Source organism: Trichechus manatus, unplaced genomic scaffold, assembly GCF_000243295.1.
Source record: "Trichechus manatus latirostris isolate Lorelei unplaced genomic scaffold, TriManLat1.0 scaffold00006, whole genome shotgun sequence".
NCBI classification, from domain to species: domain Eukaryota; kingdom Metazoa; phylum Chordata; class Mammalia; order Sirenia; family Trichechidae; genus Trichechus; species Trichechus manatus.
In genome coordinates, this window is record NW_004443942.1 from 24,587,425 (window position 1) to 24,596,985 (window position 9,561).

The following is a 9,561-nucleotide window of genomic DNA, read 5'->3' on the forward strand; positions in this document are numbered from 1 at the left end:
ACTCACCAAGGTAGAATGTAGAACATTGTCTTTATAAACTGTGTTATGCCAATTGAGCTAGATGTTCCCCGAGACCATGGTCCCCACAGCCCTCCGCCCACCAATTCAGTCCCTCAGGGAGTTTGGACATGTCTATGGAGCTTCCGTGACCTTTCCTTGTACAAGCTGTGCTGGTTCCCCCAATATTGTGCACTGTCTCACCCTTCACCAAAGATACCACTTATCTATTGCCTATTCAGTTTTGCTGAATATATAATTCTTGGCTGGCAGTTTTTTTCCTTCAGGGCTTTATATATGTCATCCCATTGCCTTCTTGCTTGCATGTTTTCTGCTGAGTAGTTTCAGCTTAGTCTTATTGACTCTCCTTCGTAGATGACTTTTTGTTTATCCCTAGCTGCTCTTAAAATTCTTTGTCTTTGGTTTTGACAAGTTTGATTATAATGTGTCTTGGTGACTTTCTTTTGGGATCTACCTTGTGTGGGGTTGGATAAGCTTCTTGGATAGATATTTTCTCATCTTTCACAATATTAGGGAAGTTTTCTGGTAACAAATCTTCAACAATTCTCTTTGTAATTTCTGTTATCCTCCCCCGTTCTGGTACGCCAATCACTCGTAGACTATTCCTCTTGATAGAGTCCCACATAGTTCTTAGGCTTTCTTGCATTTTTAAAAATTCTTTTATCTCATTTTTCCTCAAATAAATTGGTGTCAAGTGTTTTATCTTCAATCTCACTAATTCTGACTTCCATTGCCTCAATTCTGCTGCTATAACTTTCTATTGAGCTGTCTAATTCTGAAATTTTATTATTAATCCTTTGGATTTCTGTTTGTTGTCTATGGATTCTTGCAGCCTATTAAATTTGTCTTTATGCTCTTGTATAACCTTCTTAATTTCCTCTATTGCATTGTCTGTGTGTTCCTCGGCTAGTTATGTGTTTTGCATGATCTCCTTCCTGATCTCTTGAAGAGCTCTGTATATTAATCTTTTGAATTCTACCTCTGGTAATTCCAAGAAGCTTTCTTCCTCTGGAAGGTTTCTTGATTCTTTGTTTTGGGAGCTTGCTGAAGCCATCATGGTCTGCCTCTTTATTGGATTTGATATTGACTGTTGTCTCTGAGCCATCAATAAGTTATTATATTTATTTATTTTATGTTTGCTTACTGTGTCCTAGCTTCTTGTTTTGTTTCATTTTGATACGTCCAAATAGGCTGCTCGTGTGTGCTAGTTTGATTATTGGTGCCTTTGAAACTCTAACATCCTGTCACCAGGTTGTTAGAGCTTTTACTAGGTATGTGAGCCCCGGATTCCATTTACTTTTCTTGTACGGATTCAGCTCAGGTGTCTAGATAGTCGGTCACCAAGTGTGTGGTGCAAGCTCTCACCTACAGTCCTAGATGGGCAGGGGTGATTCGAATAGGCACAGGTATCTGGCTGCAGTAGGGGGTCATGTGCTGAGCAAGGGAGGGGGCTGACAGCTGTCCCTGAGTGTCTGGGAGGAAAGTGTGTCCCTGTCCCCTAGAGTGTGTAGGTGGGTGGGTTTTTCAGCTGGACTGTGGGTACCCAACACTTTTGGCTGTAAGGACTGGGAGGCACCACTTGTTCTTGGACCCCTGTTGAGGGTGGCTAGGTGACATCGGTGGAGTGACTAGTCCTCAGGCCCCTGATGTGGGTAGGTGAGGACCCTTCTTAATGGGCGAGAGGTGTCAAATGTCACAAATCTGCCACTCCACCTTATACCTGATACAGTTGAGAATAGGCTTCAGATATATAGTCTGTTGTACTGTGCTAATGAGGACCTACTCTGTTGAAACGGGCACACACTGGTCTATGCAGGGGTGAAAGGCATTCAGAGTCTGTGGACTGCTTATGCCTGTGCCTAGGTAAAGGTGGTGTGCCTGCCTTGAGTTCACGGCTTAGGGGAGCAGGTATATTCTTTTTTCTTTTTTGTTAATTCGTTCCCTCTCCAAAGCTGGGAGAATGGCTTAGGGCATGTGATGGGTCCTACGTTCGGCCCAGCGAATGCGGCACTCACTGAAGCTGGCTCAGGACAGGTGCGGAGCAGGCAGGGAGCAGGTAAATGGGAAAGAGGTTCTTCCCAAAGGGGGTGATTTTTGATCCGCACGATAGGTTAGATGCATGTGCTTATCTTTTGCCAATTGAGTGCTACTTTTCCCTGGTTCTGGAGGCTTGAGTAGACTCTCAGCCGCTTGGTCTCTCCCGATGTGGAAAATGTGTCCTGAGCGCCACTGCTTGCCTCACCGTGCATGCCAGCTGATCCAGCCTGCAGGGTGTCAGTTCCTGCCAGATCAGGTTTGACAACTCCTCGCTGCTTCTAAACTATCTCTCCCTCCCCTGCCACTTAGTCCGATTCCTCAACTTTGTCTTTAATGTTCAGGGCTTCTAGATTGTCATATATAATCAATTCACTTGTTTTTTTGGGTCTTTGTTGTAAGAGGGACCACAAGAAGCATCTGACTACTCCGCCATCTTGGCCCCACCTCCTGTTTGATTTCTTGATTGCTGCTTCCATGAGCGTTGATTGTTGATCCAAGTAAAATGAAATCCTTGACAACTTCAATCTTTTCTTCATTTGTCATTATGTTGCTTATTGGTCCAGTTGTGAGGACTTTTGTTTTCTTTATATTGAGGTGTAACCCACACTGAAGGCTGTAGTCTTTGATCTTCCTCAGTAAGTGCTTCAAGTCCTCTTTACTTTCAGCAAGCAAGGTTGTATCATCTGCATATTGCCATTTGTTAATGAGTCTTCCTCCAATCCTAATACCATGTTCTTCTTCATATGTATTATACCTTAAAGAATTAGAGTTCTTTCCTTTTATATCTTAATGTTTCTCATATCTATGATTTAATGCTGAGAGCTCAGGAGCATAATCATTAGTCTTAACTCTTCTCAAGGGGAATTTTAATTTGCTTTATGACTACACGTTTTATAAAAACATCATTTTCCACAATGCATTTAGTGAAAATCTGTGATTTGGAATAGAGCTTAAATCTAGCTCCATCAGTTACTCGGTATCTTAGTCATCTAGTGCTGCTCTAATAGAAATACCACAAATGGATGGCTTTAACAAAGAGAAATTTATTTTCTCACAGTCTAGTAAGCTACAAGTCCAAATTCAGGGCATCAGCTTCAGAAGAAGGCTTTCTCTCTCTGGTGGTTCTGGAGGAAGGTCCTTGTCATCATCAGTCTTCCCCTAGACTATGGGCTTCTCTGCAGAGGAACTTGGGGTCCAAAGGATGTGCTCTGCTCCTCGCACTGCTTTCTTGGTGGTATGAGTCCCCCAATTCTCTGCTTGCTTCCCTTTCCTTTTATCTCTTGTAAGATAAAAGATGGTGCAGGCCACACCCCAGGGAAACTCCTTTTACACTGGATCAGGGATGTGACTTTAGTAAGGGTGTTGTACAGTCACACCTTAATCCTCTTTTACATAAAATTACAATCACAAAATGGAGGACAACCACACAATACAGGGAATTATGGCCCAGCCAAATTGATACACACATTTTCTTGGAGACATAATTCAATCCATAATACTGGGTAACTTTGGAAAAAGTACTTAATCTCTCTGTGTCTCAATTTCCTAATCTGTAAAATGAGGATAGTAATAGTATCTACCTCCATGAATTATTAAATGAAATTGTTCAGAATAGCGTTCAGAAATGTGCTTGGCATATGGTAGAAACTGAAAAATATTTGTGGGATGAATGAATATCACTTTAGGGTGGGATACTCAACCAAAGCTTTTTGGAGAAGTGAACATTTAATTTGGGTTTAGAAGGAAGGGTAGGATTAGAAGGAAGGATAGAAGATATAGGGAGGACAATATTAATGACAGAAATGGCATGACCATGGAGGAATAAAGGTTATAGTTAAGGAAACACTTTGGTGAGATCATAGGAAATACAGGAAAAACAGCTAAAAAGGTAATATGAAGTCCAACTGTAATGGGCCTCCACTGCCAAACTAAGAAATGTGGGCATTTTTAGTAGGTGATATGATGGTCTGAAGGGTTGTGAACATGGAAATGTCAAGATCAAAACAAGATTGATGTGCTTGTATTGTATTTCCTTAACTTAAACATTTTTTTTTCCTGGTGTGTTGTAGGGGAAAAACATCACAAAGTTTAGTAAAACAAAAAGGAAGTTTTTATTCAGCATATATTCAAAAAGGCCAAAGTGGGAAACGGACAATCATGCTGCCACAGCCATGTGTGCCTGAGTCCAAAGAGTATTACAGAATAGGCAAGAATGGGAAAACAGACAAGCATGCTGCCATAGCCATGTCTGCCAGAATCCAAGGTACCATTACAGAACCATCAGTATATATTAACATTACAAATGGGCAAAACCATTGAAAGCTTTACCTTTTCACAGATTGGCTAGAAATTGTGATCCTACATTTTGAATTGTCTTTCTTAACAATCGTTGGTACAGGTTTCAGTAATGAGTTAGGAGGGTCTTCATTGTTGCAACAAATTTCTATTTTTCTATTTACTAAATGCTAATAGAAAAAGATAAGAGTAGAAAGTCTTTTGTGTTCTGTTTGATTGGCTTTATGTGAAAGTTTCCCTAAAAGATATTTTCCAAGATTATCTTAGCTATTGTCTTTATACTTCTGGGCCCAGCTGATGTGTCCTTGCAAGTCCTTGTGAGCCCTTGTGAACCCAGCTCCAGCTGGGTCACATTCTCTGTACTCAAGAACAGGGAATAATAACTCCAATATTATTTCCTAAATCAGATCTAAAAATCATACTAGTCCATTATATTGCTTCATAAGTACATTTAGCTTTTGAGACTTCAACTACAGAAGCTCTGGAGAAAACAATGTAAACAGTGTGGGCACTGGCAGGCCATTCCACTCAATGCACTGATGCCCACGGGCAATGGAATCAATCAAATGGTTGTCAGATGAGTAAGTGTGTTAGTGTCTTCCCTAACATTAAGGAAGAAATTGAAAAATTAACGAAAGGCTTTAGAAAAATGTTGACAAAGAGAGTAATTACTACACTTCTTGTTATTGTTCTTAGGTGCCATCAAGTTGCTTCTGACTCATAGTGACCCTATGTACTGCAGAATGAAACACTGCCCGGTCCTGGGCCATCCTCACAATCGTTATGCTTAAACCCATTGTTGCAGCCACTGTGTCAATCCATCTCACTGAGGGCCAATTACTAGACTTATCTTAAGAAAACGAGCTCTGGTGGTACAAAGGTTAAACACTAGACTATTAACTGAAAGGTCGGCAGTTTAAAACCACCCAGCCACTCCTGGGGTAAAAGACCTGGCGATCTGCTTCTGTAAAGATTACAGCCTGGAAACCCCTATGCGACAGTTCTACTCATCACTCGGGATTGCTGTAAGTCGAAAATCAACTTGACAGCACCCAACAACAACAGCAACAATCTGCAGAAGATAATGATGAACTGGAAAAGCCAACAAGTTATAATCTTCATAAAATTTCTGAAGTGTTCCAAGAGGTGAAATACATAAAAAAATTAATTTATGACTATTGAGGGCACCTGGCAACAACAACAAAAGTAACCCAACAAACCCACTGCGGTCGAGTCAATTCCGACTCATACCGACCCCATAGGGTTTCCAAGGCTGTAAATCTCTATGGAAGCAGACTACCACATCTTTCTTCCTGCTTCATGTTTCTCCTGCAGAGCTGCTGGTGGTTGCCAACCGCTGCCCTTTCGGTTAGCAGTCGATTGCTTTAACCACTGCTGTTACCAGGACTCCTTCACAATAAAAGTACTGTATCAGTACATACATGTTATTTTACAAGGTTATATATAGGAAACAGTGTGTACTGTACTTTATGGGCAATTTAAGTAATTTTCAAGGATTAATTTTACTATATGAGATTTTTGCTTTATTCTGACTAGAGAAACTAACTTCCAGAATAAGATGAGATTATTTTCATCTGTATTGAAATAGTAGGAACAGAGTTGTTTCTTTTTTTTAAGGAAGAGAAATAGACCTTTGAGCTTCAAGGGGCTACTTGAGTGGGCTTTTTAGTTATACAAATTTAGGCAAAATTGGGACACTCTTGAAATTTTTTCATTCGAGCTGCTCATTCCTGAGGCCCAGGCAAACAAGGCTGATTTCTAAAATCATTTCCATAAAGAAGCCAGAGCCTCCTGGGAGGGAGGAGACAAAACTCCCTGGTGAAACTCTCCTCCTTGAGGTTTAAAGTTAGGGAGGTTTTTTTTTTTTTTTTAATTCTGGAAGATACTAGAGGATGTGGTATGTTAGTGGTCTGAGGAGGAATTTTTTTTTCTTGACCAGAAAGGTCTCAGGAGCCCTGGTGGCGCAGTGGTTAAGAGCTATGGCTGCTAACCAAAAGGTTGGCAGTTCAAATCCACCAGCCGCTCCTTGGAAACCTTATGGGGGCAGTTCTATTCTGTCCTATATGGTCGCTATGAGTTGAAATGGACTTGATGGCAATGGATTTAGAAAGCCCTCAGCCAAGGCCTGATGACAGGAAAGGATATCTAGGGTCTGGAAAGACAGAGAGAAAAAAGAACTGCCTTGGGGAAGGTGAGGGTGGGCTGATGACTCAGATTCTGTGACAACATCCCAAGGTTTTTCCTGAAACTGCAACGTTTTGTACAGAAGCGTTAAGGCGGTGGGGGCCATCTGTTTATATTGATACCTATATGTGGTACAGTAAGGAATAATGGCAGCAAAGAACACAAGGTAAATGCAAGGAGGACTGGCCTCCTTTGGATGGAGTAATTCTTTTCAGGGAGATGCAGGAAAGATCTAAGAGCGAGAGATGTCTTGAACCTATGTCTGTGTGATCTCAAATAATTGTGACTGTATTTGCAGTCTGAGTTTGTGGAGGGCTTCATACCACTTACATAGAAAATGCATTCTTTGTTTTACAAGTGTTTATTTAGTTCCTTTTATACACCAGGCCCTGTTCTAGCACTCTGAGGATAGAGAAGCCCACAAAACTGACAAAAATTCTGCCCTCAGGGAGCTTGCCTTCTGGTGAGGGGGAGAAAAAAGATACACCAGACAGAGTATCTGAGATAGTTGTAAGCACTAAGGAGAAAAGTAATGTAGGGAGAGAAAGAAGGAGTTTGTACATATGCATAGGTGGGTATTGCTGAGGAAGGCTTCACTGAAAAAGTGCCATTTGGGTAAAGATCTGAAAAGCAGGTGAGTGAATACTTGGGGAGGGTTACGGGCAGAGGGAGTTCCAGGTACCTGAGGAAGGAGAGACTGATGTCTTTGAGGAACAGTGTGGCTGGAGTAGGAGGGCAAAAAGTAGATGAGTTACTTGTGAGCCAGTTCTCTATGGGGTCTTGGGGCCATTTTAGTTCATTGTAAACTTTAGCTTTTACTATGAATGAGATAGGAAGGAAAATTTGAAAAATACAGAAAAATGGAAAGACAAAAATAAACGGTTCCCATCCATGGTTCCCACCTCCAAAGCCAATGGCTGCTTTGATTACGTTTTGCCCTTCTTAAACCTTTCCGTAGCTTCCTTTGCTTTTAGAATAAAGTCTCAAATTCCAGTCTGGCCTTTGCCTCTCCCTCCATTCTCATCTGCTTCCATTTATTCTCTTACTATGACTAAACTTTCAGTTCCTCAAAACTTCTACCCAGTATTGCCTTTTTTTCTACATGGTTTTCACATGTACCTTTTCTTCTGCCTAAAATGTGTTTTCTCTCTGTTTGGGCTAATTCCTATGCATCTTTCAAATCTCACTTTTCATTCATTCCTTCATTCAACAAATACAGATTACCAGGGCCTGCTTCATGGATATGCAACCTCTGTAGTTGCACAGGGCCTGGTGCTTTAGAAGGGCCCCGGGCTTGGTTTAACTCCCTTTTGAACAAGGAGCCCTTGCTGTTTCATTTTTCACTGGGCCCCTCAAATTATGTAGCTGGACAGAAAGGAGAAAAAAATCCTTGTTCCTCTTTTCCGCCTCTTCATAGATGTACCAATCTCACAGATATGGAGAATGGAAGTTTCTTATTAGATAGCCTAGAGAAATTCTGAAAATTTGAAGTTCTAGTGAAACATTTTGCCTATTTCTCTGATAAATTTTTTCTATTATTGTAACTTTCTCCTTTAAGTAATGATTTTATCCTTTTTTGGTTCTTTTAACTATTGTTTTTTTTTTAAATAAAAAGTAACTAAATACTAAGTAAAAAAGAATGCTTAATACGCCATTATCTCTCTGAAAGACAGTCACTGTTTTGTTTTTCTATTTTGGAAGTCTTTTCAACTGGTTATCCTTCCTTACTTGACGAAAAAAACTGTCATTCAAAAATGTTATTTCCGACGGCCTCAGGGAATACTAACCTTTTCTCTTTTAAAAGCAGAGTCCAAAATACTCTTCTCCTAGTTTAAAAAGCAGCAGGAAAGAAAAGTGTAGTATTGTATGCAGCAATTTTGCCCTTCCCTTTGCCCTGCCCCAGTTACTGCAATAAAAAATGTCGGGGGACAAACACAGATGTGGTAAATGCAATCCACCCTGTGACGATTATAAAGGGAACAAAGAAAGGACACTTCGATTCCCTAGAGAAAGGTGTTCTGTTCCCAAGCGGTTAAACATTAATTCCAGACAAAAAGAAACAAAGGAAACGAGTATTAAAAACAAACAAACAAACAAACAAACAAAAAACCCCCTCAGAATGATAGGTACTTATAAGGTCAGTCCTTTCCTAGGGAAAAGAGGAAGGCAAGAGGGAGTGTAGACCGACGTTTTGCTGTATAACCTTCGTCAGCTCACAATTCTTTGAATTCCTGTCCTAGCGTTAAAATTAAGACTTTGAATCAAAGATCTCTGAGGTTCTTCCATCTCTAACATTCTATGGTTCTATGATTACGTGGTTTGAGATGAGCCATTCTGTTGATTTTTAGTCTCCAGGAAGGAGGAAACTAGTCTCGGGGTGGGACTGAGTAACTTGATGGAGAATCATCAGTGCAGAGGTGGGTGAACTTCATTCACAATGACGGGTTTTGGGGCCCTAGAGATGCTCTTGGAAAATTTCCAGAGGGCCTGCTCTCTGTTCTTGAACCCTTGACTCTGGGATGGGGGAGCGGGAAAGGACTGGTCACTTCACTAAGCATTTCTCTTTTATTTTTGTATCATAAACCAACCAACCAACCAACCAAACCAACCAACCAAACCAACCAACCAACCAACCAACCAACCAAGACACAGATCCTAGAGGGGTGAAAAGGGAGAATTATGATTACCGGATCTCGAAAGGCCCGTAAAATCCTGCTTCCGCATTTCAATTCTTTCTTTGGAGGTTAGGATTTTTTTTTTTTTTTGATATATATTTTTGGCGTAGTGGGCCCAGAGTGAGGTTCAGAAAAAGAGAGGGGGCGTTGATGGATGCTTCTTTTGCGTGAGGGCTAGCGTGCGGCAGCTCTTGGTCGGACCCGCGCCCAGCCACCCGGCGGATTGGGAGCAACAAGGGCGCGGCTGCGCGCGGGCTGTCGGGCGGGACCTGGGGAGGGGCTTCGCGGAGGCGCCGCGGCCGGAGCTGAGCAGGCTTGTCCCGGCTCGGCG